Raw genomic sequence first — 12,095 nt, forward strand, 5'->3', positions numbered from 1 at the left:
TTTTGAACTTTTACTTTTTCTTGACTTGACTTAACAATCTGCAGGGTCATGCCATAGAACTAATAGACTTGCTGATACTAGACTTGCTGATACGACGTAGTTTGAAAGACTTCACACCCTACAGGGGAACGGTTCGAATGGGATTTGAACCCTGGTACTGTCGAGTGAGGACTAGCTCCGTTGTCGCCTGACCACCCACCCTTTCTACTATGTTTCTTGAGCTTTGTTCAAAAAGTTGTAGGTCCCTTATATCATTAAAGTCTCCATTTTAGGAAATCATCAATCAAATTAAAACTACTTTCAAGATCCATAGAGTATAATTACCTCTTAAAATCACCAACACATTAACTGTTCACACTGTTCTGAACAGTCAGTTCTTGCTGTAACTCAAACAAACAATTAAGTTGACTTAAACAACTAACTAGACTAAATCATTATAAAATCATAAATGTTGCTCAAACAGCTATTCAAAACTACTTTCTTCGTCTTTGTTCCTCTGTTCACATTCTTGCATGGAGACGCCCAGTTTTTTTTTGCATCAAAACACGTCCAGAGCTTCATAAAAAAAACACAAAACCTGTTGCATGATTGTTATAAATTGCACGCAATTACTTCCACCACCAATTGACTGATCCTGTGCCATAACCTCGTTGCTCCCTAGGTATGGACACGTCGCAATATTCTTATGTGCAAAGTGACCAAAGGATGCTGTGTCCTGTTGTTCAACAAGAGAAGGCAATTATCTCTCACCTTTTTGTATGCTTTACGTTTTATAAAAAGAATGTTTTCTTTTTTATACTTCTACTGTGCAGAACCTTTCACTTCTCCACGCATTCGAGGCACCCACTCGGTTCGCTGAGACGTTCTTTTACATTCACTCTTTCTTTTGCTCCACCACTCTAAGAATACTGCGTAAAAGCTTTCATTCTTCTGGCTCTGGCTGTACGTGTGTGCTAAACTTGCCAACACACACGCACCGCACCAGCTTTTAGCCAGCGTCACATCGAACGAAGCAGGAGACAAGCAGACAAACGAAGCAGCGAAACGAAAGCCATCAGAAAAGTAACTGTAATGTAACAGTGAATTTTGTAACACATTCAACCCCACCGGGTGGATCGTACGGATTGTGTGTGAGAGGGAAGACCAACAGTAAAAAGAAAGCGAAGAAAAGAGACACATTTTAGGCAAAGCAAGTTTTTCCACCTCTGAAAGCCTACCTCTGAAGCAACGGCCGTAGGAAGTTGAAGATCGTGAAGAGCAGCGAGTTGATTGGATCGGTTTGCTTTCTTTCCTTTTTTTCCTCCGCCAACCGTTACACGCGCAACCGACACAAATCGGAGACAGCTGAAGCTGCGCTACGCTTAAGATAGCTTAGAAGTTTATACCAGCACGGGCAATGTTAGACGAACGGGATGCCTAGCTACTGCAAGATTTCTGCTACTTTAGGTCATTGACTTTTGGATCAAATCGTTGTCTCCCGGAGGGCTTTTCATCTTCGGTGGATGCTGAGCACACCCGTCTAGCCTAGACGAAAGCATCCGGCTAGTGCTGTGGATGAAAAGCAGCAGCAGGAAGAAATCGAGTTATTTCAGCATCAAGCGGTACAACCTTCCGGGAAGTGGCAGTGGACCTAACGCCCTAATCGATTCTTCCCTCTCCTAGACCTTGAGAACGAGGCGGGAAACAAAACAAAAGAAGAAAAAAACAACCGAACTGAAATCAAATGGCGATAAATTATCATACTATAATCTAGCAAATTCCCTTACGTCTGCTTTTACGTTGCTTCCGCCGAAGAAGCATCATACGATCAGCGTACGTTCTAAGAAAACGTGACGAGCTGTGGCGCAACAGCGTGGATGCAAATTGATGGTTAATCATTCCGCCTTACGGAGGGACATTTCGTGACGATCGCTCATTGAACCTTTCCGTCTACTGACGATCGATGGTTGTTGACGTTTTCGGATGAGAAATCGAAAACGAGCTTTAGAATTATTGCTATTAGAATATGGCTATTGGATTTCCTACAACGCAGAGGAGAAAAGGTGGGAAGTCAAGAAGACGCAATGTAACGGATTTCTTTAGTTCATATGTTTTGCTTTCATTTCTTACCATTTAGGTACCCGTAAAGGCGTCATGACGGTAGATACTTTCGGTCTCGAATAACTAATGGCCTACCATTTGAGATCACATCTCGCGCCGGCGAAAAAAAGATGGCAAGTATAAGATAATTTTATGCCGAGTATGCGTTGCTAGTTGTTTAAAATCAAGTACATTATAATCAAGCTTCAAATATTGATGTACAAAATTTATTAACTAGACTTCACTTGGGCTGAATAATCACAAGACTTATAATATAATATCGCTTAAATTGGCCTTTGTTCATAGCAATCATTCTTTATTCTAGCAAACGTTTCCTTCTCAGTTGCCAAATCCTACACGCTAACCTGAAGACTAACAGCAAGCAAGCGAACAAGTTGACACAGCTAACGGTAGATTTTGGTGCCGGAATGTTTAGTGCCCACAGCCCACGATCATCTGGTCACAAAAGCCTAGAACCAGTTCGCCCAAAGGCCACCGTTTCTAGGTGAATAGGCGTGCAAAAAAAAAAAAACAAAATCAAACCCCCAAATTAAGTCCAAGCTTAGCCCACCTTTTATCATATAAAAACAACAAAACCAATGCCACCATTTGCCACTTAGACCGTTCGCAAATTCGTCACAGAACGATTCCCGCTGTGATTTTGGACAACACGATCTCGAACAACGGGAGATAGAAACTATGAACAGAAAACTTCAAAAACACCCTCCATCCAACCCACGACTAAAACGGACCTCACCCACAACGTCACACCAAAAAAGCGCTTATCGGAAACGACACTCTAAACCTGGTCGAGCGATCCAGTGACGAAACGACAATCCATCACATGTTCCGCCACGTTTGGTGTTTGGCGTGCGAAAGAGACAAAAACTAGGATGCTTCGTGGGGCGGCCATGCTCAAGCCGAGGTCATTAACATACTTTTTTTTTCGGTTTCGTAATAGAAAACGCAACAGTACAATGATCTGTGTTGGCCTTCGCGGCTCGGGCTATCGGTTGCAGTAACTGTGCGGATCGCTTCGAGTTGGCCGAGTGCCGAGCGAAGGAAAAGTGGTTCATCGGATTTTTTTGTTTTGTTTCTTTTTTGTTCATGCATTTTCTTACTTCTCTTCCTTTTACGATGCATCGATCGCGTAAAGTCACTGACCGCACGGGGAGGCAATGCGTTTGCAAAGCACTTTTGATCATAGTTGATGCTTGAAGGAATTGGGTTTTTGTTTATAGCGAGTTGAAAATGTCAACTCTTTATGGCATAATACATTTGACAGTAGTGACAGATAGTAAACAGTTATGTCAATTGACGTTTTTAAATTTAAATTTTTTGTGTTGGTAGTAAAAAATTAAGAAATTTTAATTTTCTGTATAAAATTCAAAGCATAAATTTATAAGCAAACGAAATATTCCATCTTTTTTTTATAGCAGTAAAGAAAATGTCTACCACACAATTTAATGTTCATACACTTACGATTCTAAGCTCTACGTACTTCAACTTAGGCTCCACTTCACTTGACAAATGGTTCTGCCTTGCCTCCAAGGGAGAAAAAGTCATCCACTCCTAATAAGCCAAGCGGGAACTTAATGTGATGCTCTCTCTCTCTCTCCCTTGGCCTGATCGTGCATCCAGTGCGTGCACTAATGCACTCTGGATATTTTTACAACCATCCCACCCATTACCGCCCGTCCTTCTTACAGCCGGGCTTCCTGCGTCACCGTTCTGTGAGAAAGTGTGTGAGTTTGCAGCGAAGAAAAGTCACTACACAGTCGTTGATTGCGCTTGCATACATACACGGAGTGGCTTCCGGAATTACATGTGTAATATCTCGCTCGGGACGGGTGATAAGTGAGCGTTAGGGCGACCTACTATTAAGGTCAGTTGCATTATCTACCACTCTTCTATCGGGTGTGTTTGTTGACTGTTGTCTGTTAATGAGCGGCCTGATCTAGGGTATTGCGGGATGGAAAGCCTGTAAGGCGATTGCTAATTACTGACGCTGTGCGAGAGGAATTACACACATTATGGATAGTTATTATGGGTTTGAAGATGCACTACTAATACCTCACGTCATACGAACGATTAGCTTTTGTCTAGAAAAGTCGCTTGAGAATTCTTAAAGGAAGCGTTTACCTGAAACAGAAAAATATTAACTAGAAATACAGTCGTTTGGTTTGTAGTGCAAACATAGATTTATGATTTCAAGTATTGATATCACACAATTCTGTAACGAAGATCGGCTTTGAAGAGTTTTTTTTATAGAATAAAATTGTTTATCTTGCCCTTCAGCAGCTTAAGCCCTTGTTTTTAATCAATAGTCCCTAACGCAACACACCGGAAAAGATCATTGACCTTGAAATAGTATAAATTTCGAACCTTCTTACCTTCTAATGCTACCACCCGGGAAGAAACACATTCTTCTCCTGTGTCTGCACCTCGCAATGGCTCATAGTATGTTCTAGTCGAATGCACTCCGGCCTCTTGCAGCTACCTTGACCATCAAACTAAGCTGCTGTGCTGCTGTTGCTTCCTCATAGTCAACCGGACGGCGCCTAGCCGCCTCCGATCGATCTATCTCTTCGTACTGTTCAGAACATTGGCCCGTTCCGCCATACGCGTCCGTTCTACCTGCTGCAGTCATTGCTATCGCGTGCGCTTGCGCTTACAACACGCTGCATCTATCTTCGCTGCAACTACCATTCAAACTAAAAACACCCAATCTTGCACGCACACAAACGCGCACCCAGTGCATCTTCTCGCGTTTGCATTTGCGCACCGACGCACTACCGTCCGGCGGCGCTCTAGACACACTATTATTAGTAGTTACAAGTTCAAGTTTGTGCTCACTCAACCGTCAAATGCAAACAGACACAAACACACACGGGCACGAAGCGAGCGCATCGTCCCATCCGTGTTTGCACTTGCAGCAGTGTTCTTACTTCCTACCCAACAAACACCCCGCTTCAGCGACTTCCAGCAAGAGACAATCGAGAGCAAGTGCATGCGAGCTAGTGAGTTCCCGTGGACATGTCTACGCGTCTTGCGTTTGTGTCATCTTTGCCTTTCGTATCAGCTGCTTTGCTACTAAGTTCGCTCCAATTCTTCACACACATACACAGCTTATGACCTTGCAGTACAGCATTGTGCGCACTGCATCTCGGTAGATATGCAGCTCTCAGTTTGCATTATCGGTTTGGAATGAGTTGATTTACGCTTTGTTCCATTCTATCGAAAAAAGATAGTTGCTTGTTTAGTTAGGAATCGAGTAGCAGGAAGTGTGCTACGCAAATAGTTGGTGAGCAGTTTCATAACGTTCTTCTCTGATGTTTCGACAGCACTTGATGCGTCAATAGCGTTTTTATTACTATTGATTTAATGCGCTCGATTTCAGTGCAGATTCATCTAACTCTTATTTAAGAGGAGAGGGGCCCCAGTGGCAGATGCGATCGCGGCACGGTATCTCACTACATTGTATCCATGTAAAGGAAACGATTAGGTGACAACCCGTGTGATCCAGAAAGTCTTCAAGGTCTCTGGCATAGCTCCATCGTTCCCATTTTTTCGCATGGCACAGTCAAAATTTTGTATGGATTTGACAGTTGCCAAAAGCTTCCAATTTAATGGGAAGGTTGAAACAAAAATTTATGTTCGGAAAACCATGCGATTTAATCGAAACGATGGAGTTGTGTCAGCATCCTAAACAAAAAAGAATAGAAACACACTGTAGTTCTAAGTACAATCTATAAGTTCAGCTCGTTAAACCTCTGTGCGATCACCAAGCGATCGCTAGTATTTTTTGAAAAAGGATTGATTAAAACCACGATACTCTAAAAATTTGGAGTTGGAGCATTGTGTCCACAACAATCAATAGCAAATATTTTAATGGTTCACCGTTCATGCTCAAAATTCCTTTCTTCAGCACGATGCCATAATTTCCAGCAAGGGCACGTAAGGGCATAACTCGCAAATGCCACTCCAAGACTGCCAACTAAAATGTGTGTTACGTTTCCCATGGTGAAATATTTCATTCTTTCTCTCCTTCCCTCCCGGATTGTGTTTCCCCACCTTTAAAATGAACGTTCCAACAAACTGCAACCAACGGCCACAAATGACTTTGTCCTAGTTTTGTTAGCTTTTTCTCCCTCACATCGGTCGTGTCCTTTCAAAAGTCCCCCCCAAAGTCACACATCCCATATACCCGGAGGCACCATCACGATCCTCAGCCCAACTTCAGCGCAGAACTGCTAAAGCGCTCGCATTAGATAATGCATCGGCGAAAAGTGACGTAAAATTGACGCCATACCCTACGGGTGTACGATTTAACTGCACGAATGGCACCAGTAGTGCAGCGGATGGAATGTTGCAAACCATGTTTGGACCAAGTGTGCCTTATCGGCGGCCCCAGTGCTCTACTCGAGCTATCCTATCTGGTGCGATCATGATACCCTCGCCCTGATCACCGAATCCGGAAATCACGGAATCTACGACACGCGCTTTCGGTCACGACACACCGATAACGATGGGGCAAAGGAGCTGTACGGTTGCCGTGCTTGGCCGTGGTCCGAAAAACCGTGGCTTAGATCGCGGGTTCGACTTCGGCATAGGAAGTGGGTCATCGCGCAACCATACGGACGTCAGCTGTGCGAGCGCCTCTCGTGCGCGGACGTCATCGTGCGCAACTGACCACGGCCGCTCTAACAAGCTGCTCTACGGAGAGCCGCAGTCTGAAGTTCAATGACCACGGACCCGGTCGCTCCATTTTCATTGCCACCAATACCACGGTGCGGCGGATCGGCTACGTAAGCAGGCGAGTCTGTGGCATTTCCCGTGTCTTACATGGCCCGCCAGCATCGGATTGCTGATCTTGATCGACGACGGTTTCCTTCTCGCTCACGAGCGCGGAGTGCTAATGGAAAGGAAATTGCATTTCATTTACACCCATTTATGTGATACTAGAAATAAAGGTAGAGAAAGAAAGGCTTGTAGTATTTTTGTATCTCTTCTAGCAAAGATGCTGAGAAGCTTTGGCTGTCTCTAAACAATTACGAGATGTATCTTATCCAACGTCTTGCCTAATGGTTGGAAGGTTGAAGCCAAATCAGCTAACATACAGAAGTCTCCTGATATTAAACTTTTCAAGGCGGTTAGTAGACCTTTAGACGACTAAGATGTCATATTCGAAAAATTAAAAATAATCCTTCTTTCAATACTACAATAAAAAACCTATGTTAAATATCTTAGCAATAAACAAGAAATTACATACTACTTAAAACAAACTGGCCATACTACTAACAATATATATTACTATCCAACATGCTATAAAATATCAATACTGTACTGTTCCCTCAATGACGACACTGATAGAGCGACTTGTACTATAAAAACAGCTTTTTCTTGTATATTGCCCTCTCTTTACTGCTCTGTCTCTCTTTCTCTCAAAGTCGTCCCTGACATTGCAAAAGGGCGCAACACAGACGCCGGTAGTTGGGAGGCTGGATCGTAAGACGATGACGACCGCGGGTTCATTCACCTCTCGCTGACGGTTGACCCAATGAACGGAATAGCTTGCACTAGACATCCCACCCTCTCTCACTCCCTTCCAGCCGTGTATCCTCTCATCCATTTCACTGGGTGGCATTCTCTTCATCGGGCGGAAGAGCTTTCAGCCGCGCAAAAGAGAGCTTTTATTTCGTACACGATCCATCGCACCCCTGTTCCCTGTAACTTTAAACAGCCCTCGATTACGTCCAGAGACGTGGAACGAAAAAGAGCGAGAGAGCGAGAGAAGGGATTTTTCTTTTCTCCAATTCCTTTTTCAACCTTTCTCCGTGACGCCTTGTTGTTCCCGGTATGACCGAAGGCGACAAGACGCTCATCTAACATCTGCACAATTCCGCTTGTAAAACCGGATCGGCGAACGAGTACCGGGATTAGTGGTCGAACGGCCATCTTTTTATTTTACTCTAAGCACCACCGTAGTTCCTTCGATTGCTCAAGTGCCATAAAAGGTTAGGATCAAGTTTTGATGCTGTAATCGTGTTGGTTCTGTTGGATAATTTGCGACGTGCTTGCTGTGCTGCAATGCTGCATGCCAAACTATTACATGAGGATCGTCTTGCAGTTCTGCTAGGTTATGGCTTTAGGCGACGCTACAATTTGAAATGCTGTTTAAAGGTTTAGGGCAATCAGTTCGAGGCGTTCCTAAGGTCAACGTGGTTTTTCGTTTGAACTACATTTACCTGTGATCAAGAAATTCTCGTTAGCTTACAGCCACCGGCAAGAAGCTTCATTTATTATTCAAATTCATACTAATTATGACACATTTCGTGATTCCACATCGTACCAGGACGTTTTCTCTTTTCGCTGTCAACACCGAGTTCGATAAAAACATAAATAGTGTGATAACTGTATTTTCCCTCGCATGCTCTCATTTCGCATATTTTATTGTACTTAATTCGTATCATGACGTACTATCCACAAACACACATACAAAACACAGGCCTAGTGCTGAACAACACACACTTCCCATAGATTTCTATCGACCATCTCAACCCGAACGGTCAGGACATCGATGCGACCAATTTAAACATCACGTATCGCTCTCTCGACCGAAAAGCCATCGACCGGCTCTGATCGCCGAGCATAACATGTTGCATAAATTTGCCTTTTCTTCTCTCGCCCAACACTACACAAGCAACAGCAAAAAAAAAAAAGAAGCACGCCTCGAGAAAAACAACCAAGACCCACAAACGACTCTACGACAGCCAGAGGCCGAAGGCAGCGAGATCTGGCAAGCGGAAGTACCCGTAGCGCCCGAAATGGTGTCAATGTACGAACTTGAACTCACCGGGCGCTGGAAGTCGAGCGATCGGTTCGCGCTGAGGTGGTTCAACTTTCGCGCAACCATACACTCACCCATAGGTACGGTGGAAAGCTTGCGCCAATCCCGGTCGATCAGCACGACATATCTCGATAAATGTGCGAGATGCAATGCAAAGCTGTCTTTCAAGATCAAGAGCCGAACGGCTAGAACGCTCGAAAGAATTTAGTACGTGAGCTGCGCAAGCGTAAAGGGCAACGGTCGCACTAAACGTATTCATTCTACCGCTTTTTGGAATTGTAAAGCGTTTAATCTGCACTTGATGCATCTTCCAAGCGGAGTTTCCTTCAGGTCAGAGGAAGCATTGTGATGATCCTTGCTCGACCATGAATAAGCCGCTGATGCATAAAGATGAGCAGCATATGAACCCATCGGCCCAAGCGGAAGATACCAAACATCGGACTCGCAAGATCGCACGTAATTTATGGCCGTTTTGGCGAGCACATCGAATCATTTTCATTTCAAACGAAACAGAACTTCAATTGATTCACTTTGAACACTCTTCCGGCATTTTGTTGATAGCTCTGCATTCCATTACCGTCAGCGCTTGATGGGTAACCGTGGTAAGCTGCGGTTAGCGAAAGCACTATCTGCATATATGCAAGCGCAGGGTAATGAATTTGGCCTTACGAGATGTGCTTTAAAATTCGGACAGCGATTTAAACTCCCTTACACTACACATCGTAACACGAAACACGGCAGGAGCAACGTTACGTGTGCAGCACGTGAGAATGGTGCTGAATCAATTATATGCACTGCGAGCTATCCTTGTACGAAAATAGTTGTTTAAAGATAATTATTTGCAGATATTATTTGCAAGATTAATTAAAAAAGTTCCGTATTCGTATTTCAGTATACAGTTAACGAAACATTGCAATTTGTGTAATAAAAGTCCTCTGATCAAGCATTTGGAGCCTTAAATGTAATTAAAACGATTCATTGTTGCTTACATATTTATCCAATTTGCAATAAAAACATTTATTTTATTTATTTACAATTGATTATGACGGTCCAGTGCCGCATTGTCAACACCGCTTGTGTTGAAAAAAAATTTTATAATCATATTGATATTGAGGCATTTCCTCCTTATTCTTTGCCTTATCCCGGGCATACTCGGTTATGGTTGTGGTGATGTTGATGATGATGTATTGGTGGATGATGTGCGTTCTGATGGTCCGTTACTATTGCTGTGGCTATCGTATTGATGGTGGTTGGTTGCATCCGAATTCCGGCTATTGTGGTGTTGTGGCCGTTCTATTGTTGACCTTTGTGGTTTGGTCTGGACTGCAACAAACAAACAAATATTGTTAAGACAGCACATTTATTTGTCTTCGTACAGTGTTCTCCAGTGCAGTCCAGCAATGGCATTCCAATCTCACTCTAGTCAACGTCCAGTCGAAGGATGATCGACAAGCTCTATCCCTCAGCAGCGAAAGTGACTTCACTATTCTCGAGACTGAACCCTCCAAACACCCTGAACCCGACGCCAACGCTGTCAAACTCAATGTGTCAAAACTGGACTGGAGTGGAGAACACTGCACTTTCAACAACGCCTGCCTCCCTTTTACGGTAATGTTGGAATCGCCCTCGAGTGCTGTTGCCCGTCATCAGATCACCCGTGGCACTACAAAAACTACACTTAAGACATAGACAACACAACATTTGACAAAAAAGGAATGGGGGAATACGAATAAGGATTGGAAGGATACTAGGGATGTGGAATCACAGGACAAGACCGTTGTCTCTGGCGAATCGGTGAATGATCCTCATGTAGGTGGGAGGTCACTGTTAGCCAACACTTCTCTAATTTCAGTACCCTGTCGGCTGCCTATATTCTCGACTACTCTCAACAAGGAGGGTCTTGCGGTTTATAATTCCACGCAGGACCACAGAAGGTAATCCACGTCGTGGAATCCGTCACCGCAGCCACACACTTTCGTCTGAGCCAGAGTTATACGCTGTAGATGAGCATTCAACGCAAAATGGTTCGACATCAGTCGAGACATCATTCGTATGAATGCCCGGTCTACAGAGAGCCCATCGAACCAAGGCCGCAGGGACACTTGCGGAGAGATCGAGAAAAGAAACAACGCCTCCCACATGCTCTGCCAGCGAGACAGGAAAAGTTGCTGTGGAAAACGAAGGAACTCCTGGGCCGAGATAGGTCGGTCGTAAAAAGCGCCTTCTTGGACGCCTGTTTTGGCCAATGAGTCAGCCTTCTCATTGGCGGGAATTCCACAATGAGAAGGGACCCAAATTAGCGAGATCCTAAACGGATTATCGAACATTGAGCCAAGCAGTTCAATGATTTTTATGGTGAGGACATCCTAACTCTTAACAGCCTTCGGAGATCTCAGAGCTTCAATAGCAGTGAGGCTATCAGTGAAGATGAAGTACTGGTCCGAAGGTCTCGCTGCTATCATCGATAGTGCGTAAAATATTGCGGCTAGCTCTGCGGTGTAAACACTACATGGCTGCCTCAATTTGAAAAAAGCTTCGGTGGACTCGCTAAAAACACCGAAGCCAGTGCCCTCCTCAGAGGATGATCCATCAGTGTAGTACTGGCTTATTTGGTCTAAATGACCATACTTATTCATGAAAATACCCGGAACTACCCTCGGGAGAAGATGATTAGGTATGGTCTTAATTTCCTCGCGCAATGAGGAATCTGTTATTAAAATGGAACTGTAGTTCTCAGGAAGGGCAGCACGATTTAATGCCTGTGGAGCGCTAGCATACTTGTAGGGCAACAAAATCTTCGTAGATCATAAAGACATTTATGTCTAGATAGAAATGATTTTAATTTCTTTTTAAGAATCACTTCGATGATTACCAACACCAAAATTGTTATAGGGTAAAAAGCCATGAAAGTCATCGAACATTTTATATCATTTCAACTGTAGTACTGCATCAGCGGTTTTAGTTTTCATTGTCTAATATTTTTAATTACCATCCATACATTTCAAACAATTTATGATGCACTCCACTTTCCCGCATTATGTTGTTGACGTGACGACAAAATTACATACTACTAAATACCAGACAAATTGCCTACTTTCAGACAACAAAATATCAATCTAGAAGAATTTAGAATCACCCAAGTCGACGTTTTATGGGACAGATAATA

The 12,095-nt window shown here is 43.7% G+C and overlaps 4 protein-coding genes across 4 annotated transcripts in view; 3 read left to right on the forward strand and 1 right to left on the reverse strand.

Annotated features, from left to right (window-relative positions):
* LOC126560898 (uncharacterized) overlaps positions 1-12,095 on the forward strand; it is a 502,800-nt gene that overhangs the window by 336,860 nt on the left and 153,845 nt on the right. The window lies entirely within an intron of this gene.
* The window catches only part of LOC126563276 (uncharacterized protein KIAA1143 homolog), a 154,216-nt gene that overhangs the window by 12,251 nt on the left and 129,870 nt on the right, over positions 1-12,095 (forward strand). The gene's annotated exons all lie outside the window — the stretch shown is intronic.
* LOC126563403 (U6 snRNA-associated Sm-like protein LSm5) overlaps positions 4,252-12,095 on the reverse strand; it is a 168,539-nt gene continuing 160,695 nt past the window's right edge. The window contains exon 4 of the mRNA XM_050220044.1: positions 4,252-4,262. The gene's annotated coding sequence lies outside the window, so the exon portion shown is untranslated. The remainder of the gene's footprint in view (positions 4,263-12,095) is intronic.
* LOC126561529 (uncharacterized) overlaps positions 8,900-12,095 on the forward strand; it is a 123,792-nt gene continuing 120,596 nt past the window's right edge. The window contains exon 1 of the mRNA XM_050217735.1: positions 8,900-8,911. The gene's annotated coding sequence lies outside the window, so the exon portion shown is untranslated. The remainder of the gene's footprint in view (positions 8,912-12,095) is intronic.

Source organism: Anopheles maculipalpis, chromosome 3RL (genome assembly GCF_943734695.1).
Source record: "Anopheles maculipalpis chromosome 3RL, idAnoMacuDA_375_x, whole genome shotgun sequence".
NCBI lineage: Eukaryota > Metazoa > Arthropoda > Insecta > Diptera > Culicidae > Anopheles > Anopheles maculipalpis.